The 7577-nt window shown below is 35.0% G+C and overlaps 2 long non-coding RNA genes across 3 annotated transcripts; both read right to left on the bottom strand.

Moving 5' to 3' along the window:
• On the bottom strand, window positions 4519-5727 carry LOC104793714. 2 transcript variants are annotated; one of them, XR_769401.2, is made up of 6 exons: window positions 5593-5727; window positions 5458-5520; window positions 5173-5316; window positions 5032-5094; window positions 4824-4907; window positions 4519-4684 (listed from the first exon to the last, which is right to left on the bottom strand). It is a non-coding gene; the product is annotated as an uncharacterized LOC104793714 (long non-coding RNA). The 2 variants fall into 2 exon arrangements; XR_769399.2 differs by having other exon boundaries at window positions 5032-5316.
• LOC104793708 lies at window positions 5868-6210 on the bottom strand. Its single transcript, XR_769394.2, has 3 exons — window positions 6128-6210; window positions 6003-6038; window positions 5868-5919 (listed from the first exon to the last, which is right to left on the bottom strand). It is a non-coding gene; the product is annotated as an uncharacterized LOC104793708 (long non-coding RNA).

The raw sequence follows: 7577 nt of genomic DNA, 5'->3' as shown, positions 1-7577 counted from the left end.
CGGATTAAGTTTGTTGAGTGATTCAACATCCTTCATTCGTTCATTGATCGAGCGAGTCGATTATCCCCAACGATTGAGCGAGTCAATCACCCATCTATCCATCGTACCACCCCTTGATTCACAAGAGAGTGCTTCAGAGCCAGCTCGTGAATTCCACCTTCCGCAAGATAAGCTTGGAATCTCTTGATCCTTGTGTGATATTAATTTGGAGTGATTCCAATCTTACATCACTGTGTCACCAAAGTGCACTTATCAAAGAACTCAAGAGTTAAGCGTGCTTATGCTGGAGTAGTCTCAAGATGGGTGACCTTCCGGGAAGTGACTGATAGCTCTATATTTTGTCTCTTCTTAGCATGTATTGTCATGCATTTAGCTAGGATAACTACTCGTTTTGCATCAATTTCTAGCCTCTTTTGTACACTTTGCATATTTAGGTAATTCTTGCATCATCCTTGCATACATTGTGCATTTCGGATTATTTTGAGGTATCTAGGAGGCATCAGGAACACATCTTCCGAGACGCCGTTCGAGTCGCTGTTCGTGTCATCGTTCAAGCCAATGTTATATTCCTCTCTCGAGCCAACCGTCGTTCTGTCAAGACTATTCTTCTCGACCCTTGTACAGCTCGACCCGTTCGCCAGCTGAGACTAGCCCACTCGATCCGTTCGAGTCCACGTCCTTCGAGTCGACCCAACACCATTCGAGTCCACGTCCTACGAGTTGACCCAACACCATTAGAGTCCACGTTCTTCGAGTCAACCCAACACCACTCGAGCCACCCGTTCGAGCCAACATATTCACCCACTCTCGAGTCGTCGTTTGAATCATCGTTGGAGCCACCGGTTGAGAGATTCAGCTTTTGACGTCTTCATCAAAGTTTTAGGGAATTGAGTCCTCCACTCAGCTCGAGTCGCATCACCTCCACTGGACCTACCTCGAGTCGCATCACCTCCACTCGACCAAGCTCGAGTCGCATCACCTCCACTAGACCCACCTCGAGTCGTATGACCTCGACTCGATCTGTTCCACTCGACCGCACCCCAGGGAGAGACGACACGCGACTCGACCGCACATGTTTGGTTTCACACGCTTCAGGAGATTCCGAACCGACGCTCTATCTTGTCGTTTTAAGTTTTATGTTTTTCCATGTTGGACTACTATAAATACGTTTTGTTAAGTCTTGGCTGAGACATCTTATCTTTTATCTCATTTTCGTTTTGTTCTTAAGGTTCTACCTAGCCACCTAAAACGTTTTGAGACTTTGTATCCAAATATCTTTTATTCCGTTTAGTTTTTGCATTTGATTTCTTCTACAAAGTTGTTCATCTCATTCTTGTCTATCTTATTATGCATTGTTCAATGTTTTCTGGATTCGTGTCTTGGGTGATGATTTCTGGATCTGAGTAGTGCTAGAGTTCTTGGGGATGGGATAGACAAGGCGGGGGATCTTAGGATGTAGAGTGTTTAAGCTTTTATTTCTATGATTCCCTTCTAGACTAGTGTTAGAAATGCTAGTTTCTCTCTGATCAATTTGAACTAGGTTCGAGATATTTCCACACCCAAAAGGTGTTTGATGAAATGTTTGACCAATTAGTGCCAGAGACTTACGTTCCTAACCTAAGATATTAGTTGTCTAGGATGTTTGTTGACATGAACGAACTTGTTTGTCATGCCTGCTCAACCATGTTTCTCTATCAAGAGCTGAGTATGGAAGTGGTTGAGTCTGAGTAGCTTTTGCCAAGAGATTGGATTAGCTAAGTTGTGATGTTCGTTGTTTAGGGATAGATCGCTTGTGGCATGTTAAACACTCTGTAGACTAGGATACTCCACCGACATCAATTACTCCCATCCTTAGGACTTCTATCTTTTTGATTGTTATTACATTCCTAAGACTGTTTCGTTTGTTCATGCTTAGAATCATTTTCGGTTTCACTTATTCTTGTTCGCTTCTTGTCACACATTTTCATTTCTAGTTCTATGATTCATTTTCGTTTTGCATTCTGATCACTCTAGAATTGTTAGACATAAAAACACTCTTTTTGATTTGGCTTAACTTGTGATTTCTTGATTGCATCTTGAGTGATAGTAAAGTTTCCATTTGGATTGACACCTTAAGCACTACAACACATAAGGTTAATTGAACCTGCTAGGAAGAAGACACAAAAATCCTAGTATCAGTGACTATCGGAACTATGCGAGTGAGGACAAAACACAAGAAAAGATCATGTGGTGATTTTTAGGGACGGTAACAAGTCTTTAAAGCCTCCCGGACATAGCAAACTGGCCATCATATATAGATGGGCTCACGGGTCTAGTAAGAGGTCGTGAGGCCCATTAAGGAAGGTGGGCCCATGGACTGGGATTGGACATGGGGCTCACTGAGAGATGGCGATCGGAGGGTTACAGAAAACTCGGTCGAAGGTTCACTCTCACCCATCTTCCACAAATAAACATCATGTTCTGCGTCAACCTGCAAATTTACACCAGCTGGGTCCGGTAGACATTGTTTCAGGAGTTGGATAATAGGATTCCTATTTCTGCTAATAGGAGTTCCAAATTTGGTTGGCAAGGTAGCCATAAAAAGACAAGTTGCCTAGTTTCATGCAATAAGCTTACCCATAAAATCATATAGATCATATCCAATGGTTGCATCAATCATAAAAAAAAAGAGAGAGAGGCATGACTGAAGAGAGTCCAGAAGAGGATCATGGGTCTCCTGAAATTGCCGAAACGAATCCAGGAAGCCCTTCTTCAAAGACCAACAACATCAACAACATATATATATATATATATATATATTATGCTACCCTTTCAGTTTCAATTTAAGTGATGTTTTAGGATTTATTTATTTATTTTAAACGATGTTTTTAACATTTTGTAATTCTGTTCAAAAATTCATTTTATATATTAAGTATATATTTTTGTTGGTTGAATTTATCTATTAAGTATATATTTTTGTTAAATTTTTTTTCAACAGTTTAATGTTTCCAAAAGGGTGTTGAATAAAAAAAAAATCGATATAGATTCATTTTTTTTTTTTACCTATGTGGATTCATTTGAGTTGAGTACATTCAACCGGTTGAATGCAAAGGAAGTGGGGTCTTCAGTGATACGTGTCAACTTGTGATTGGATAAAGTGGTGAGAGAAGGTTTTTTTTCCTATTGGTTATCCAGATTTTTGTGTTTTTTTTATATCCTCTCAATTATTTATACTTAATTATTTGGTTGTAATCAATTTTTTTTAAAAAGGAAATTTATATCAAAATTCATCATTTTAAAAAAATCTATATATAGAGACTATTTTTGTTTCATTTGGACATAAAAAAACTTCATTTCTCACTATAACTTTCTCCTATATCTTCCTATCAACTCTTTATATTTTGTTAAACTTTTTTTTTGTTGTTAAATGGATTTCAATAATAATCCATTTAATCTTTTTTTTTTGTTAAATGGAACCACCGCTGTTATTCTTGAAGCAGTTGCATCGCATGATCTATGGATATGACATGCTTTTTTTGAGTGTCCAGGCACATTGAACGATATCAATGTTCTTGATCGTTCACCATTGTTCGATGATGTTGAATTTTATTAAAGAAAACTATAGGAGAGATTAAAATTGATTTGGGTGTTAAATGATTAGGTGGAAGAAAGAGAAAATTATGTGGAGTGCTAAAAGTTGAGGTGGAGAGTGTTGAAAAGAAAACCATTGTACATGGTCTTAGATGTTCATATTCCCATTTAACATAGTATGTTAAATGCAAAATTAGAAGTCCTTTTTAATAAATAAAAAGCGCTTCAAAAATTATTGAAGTTGCAAATTGCTAATTTTAATTTTATTTATTGTTATATTTCATTACACGTTAAAACTGAGCCCCTATGTTATTGGCTCAAAAAATTATATTAATCTCTCTATATTAAGGAGAATTTTTGGTGCCAATGTGGAAAACCCACAATTATTCTTAGCATTGTTATTTCTCATTTTTTTAATTATATTGTTCCATTTACCAAACACTTTATGTTACACAATATATATATTTATTTATATTATGATAGAGCCAATTGCCAAACATAAATAAGTTGTAATAACACCTCGATTTCAAATAGTATGGTTGTGAAATGTGGATAGCTTAAAAATTATTGGGCAAAAGGGGAATCATGAGAGTCATGAAAATATAAGAGTTAATTAAAGGGAATTTGGCCACAAATGCCACTTTTAAAAGAAAAGTTGTTAGAATTGCCATTTTCTAAATTTCTTGTGCAAAATGTCACTTTCTACTAATAGGGAATGTAATAAAAGACAGAACTACCCTTTATATTAAAGGAGGAAATGAGAGAACGTGGGCAGTTTGAAATGTTCGAAGGAATGATGATGTGACACAAATTAATAGCTGCGATTCTCTTTCAATTATGGGTTTAAGTGTATTAAAGAGCAATGAGAGTTAATGCTTTAATGATGCCATTGTTTAGGAGTAAACCTAAATAGATCTAAAGAAGATGATTGGTGAAGAGTTGGTCGATTTGGTGGTGGCTGAATAATCATTGTTACATACTGAGTTTGTACAACAACAAACAAGTTCGTCTAAGTTAAACAAAAGTGGTCTACCAAAGAGAGGACATCTATCTTGGCAGTTGGACCTGGTCCACCAGGGCGGCAAAATTTTCAGTGAACACGCCGTCAACAGAACTGCAGTGACGACAAGTTGAGTTGTCGTTAGCGATAGACACAAAAGTGAAGAATACCAATGGTGACTACAAAGAATGGATAACCAAACAAATATGATCCAATAAAAAGAATGGATAACCAAACCAAACATAGGACATACATAATTAGGGTGGACATATATCTTGACTCTTGAAACCGATCCATTGGAGGCACAACATTTCCAATGCATGTGTCGTCATGAGACCTGCAATGAGGACAAGTTAGGTTTTTATTACAAAAGGTGGACATAATAATGGTGGACATATACTGTGACTGCTGAACGAAGTCCACTAAAACAAACTATTGACATAGTAAGGGTGGACATATACCTTAACTATTGAAACTGGTCCACCAGAGGGACAACATATATTGTGCATGCATTCTCATCAAACCTGCAACGGGGACAAGTTGCGTTTTTGTTACAAATGGACCAAACGACTAAAATAATAACGGTCCGCATATATCTTAACTGTTGGATCTGAATGTGGATGATAGGAGGTACACCATTCCTAGTGCACGCTTCTTCATCTGACATGTGGGCAACAATGAACAAGTTCGTCAGGCCCGATGGAAATGATCTACTCAACTGAAGGAGATGATAATTGTGGACAAACCTGCAGAGTTTGAAAGTTTTTTTTTAGGACAAGTTAGGTTTTTGTTATAAAAGGTGAACATATTAATGATGGACATATACTATGACTGTTGAATGTAGTCCACTAAAACAAACGATTAAGAGAGTAAGGGTGGACATATACCTTGACTGTTAAAACTGGTCCAACGAAGAGACAACATATATTGTGCATGTGTCATCATCAAACCTGCAACAGGGACAAATTGGGTTTTTGTTACAAATGGATCAAATGACTGAAATAATAATGATGCACATATACCTTAACTGTTGGATCTGGATGTGGACGAGAGGAGTCACACCATTCCCAGTGCCAGCTTCTTCATCTGACATGTGGGCAACAATGGACAAGTTCGTCAGACCCGATGGATATGATCTACTCAATTGAAGGACATGATAATTGTGGACAAAAGCATTGTATGATGAATTTGGTCCACCGTCTTCATACCTGCAGGGTAGACAGATGATTTGTTAGATATGATCAGCAAGATGTAAATGAGAAAGGAGATTTTATAGCGGTGAACAATAACCTGAGTTTTGGGATCTGGCCATCGGATGAGAAGATCTACAAGGTGGAAAACTTGATTTGCTAGAAATGGATATAAATTGGAAACCGTAGTAAGATATGGTCGACCTTATATAAAGAAGTGAAAATTAACAGTGGAAGAGAACCTATGTTGGTGGATCTGGTCCTCCTGCTCCGATGACCTGCAAAGTGGACAACTATTATGTTAGAAAATCAAAAATTGACTTCCAACATATGAAGAAATTGACTGGATGAAGAAATCCATCATTACATGCAAAGACGACGATTTGCTATTGAAGAAGATGAAAAGATGATGCAGACGAAGAACTCGAGAATTATAGGAGAGAAAGTCGTTCTTAAACGCAATTGTATTAATTATTATTCTTACTTTATGTCAATTCTTCCTAAATGCAACAGACAATATTTTTTTAGTTTTAATTTTGAGTAAAAAGGATGAAGGGTATAATAGTATTCTTATAGATGTTTTATGGCAGGTGGAAGAAGGAATTATTGAAAGTGGCATTGGTGAGAATGTTTGCTACTGTTCATGGCAGTTTGGACAAAATTCTCTTAATTAAACATGATTGCGTTAGAAACTGTTATTGAACTCAAAACACGAACATAAAAGCAACCTTTGTCATTTAATGATTTAGGACGAGTTAGCTTTAATGAGCTGTGTAACATAATAACAAAAGAAACTGGCAGGGCTGGTCCTATTGTTTATGTGGCCTAAAGCAAATTTATAGAAGTGTAATTGTTAAAAGTTGTGAAACTTTTACATAGTTAAAAAAAAAATTCAGTAATATTTTTAAGGTTGTATATGTGATTAATAAAATAATGAAGGAAAAGATAAAAGAAAACTACAGTAAAACCTCTATAAATTAATATTCTATAAATTAATAAACACTATAAATTAATAAATTTTGTTAGTCCCAAGTTGGGTCCGTGTAAAAGATAACAAAATTCGATAAGATAATAAGATAATATTTTTTTTTGAAATCCCCTAGTAAAATATGGTCCCAATAATATCATAAATTAATAATCATGTAAATTTAAATATATATATATGCTCATATAGTAAAGTATGTTTCTCTTAAAACCTCATATCTATAAAACAATTGTTATGTTGTAGCTTCAAACTATAATGATATAAAATATTATATAACATTTCATAAAACATCTAAAACTTTTTTAAGTTTTTTTATTTCTAAATGTGCATCATTTACATTTGATACTTTGATAGACGATTAAAATACGAAATTTATTATTCTTATTCATAAATTTGAATATTTATGTCATGTATATAAGTGAATTTGTCTATATTTGTCATTCATTGTCAATAATATTTTTTAATTATTTCAAATTCAATTCCAATACCATAAAATTTACAACATCTAAAATTATAATCTTATATTGCAAAACTTGTCTCAATTCATATTTTTTTAAAAAATTAAACAATTAAAAATATACCTATAAAATAATAATTATTAATTTATAGATAAATTAATATTTCTATAAATTAATAAAATGTCTTGGTCCTAACATTATTAATTTATAGAGGTTTTACTGTAAATAGAACAAAAGTATGTAATAGATGGAGAAGATTTTGGAAATAAGTGGGGGCAAAAAAAAAACTAAATAAAAGATATGGAATCGAAACCATATGCCTTTAGAACTCATGTAGTGGTAATTTGGTATTATAAATGCCACTAGAGTACGGA

The sequence above is a fragment of the Camelina sativa genome, chromosome 1 (assembly GCF_000633955.1).
Source record: "Camelina sativa cultivar DH55 chromosome 1, Cs, whole genome shotgun sequence".
Lineage (NCBI taxonomy): Eukaryota > Viridiplantae > Streptophyta > Magnoliopsida > Brassicales > Brassicaceae > Camelina > Camelina sativa.
Note: the sequence above shows the minus strand (reverse complement) of the source record. Positions and strands in the feature narration are given on the sequence as shown.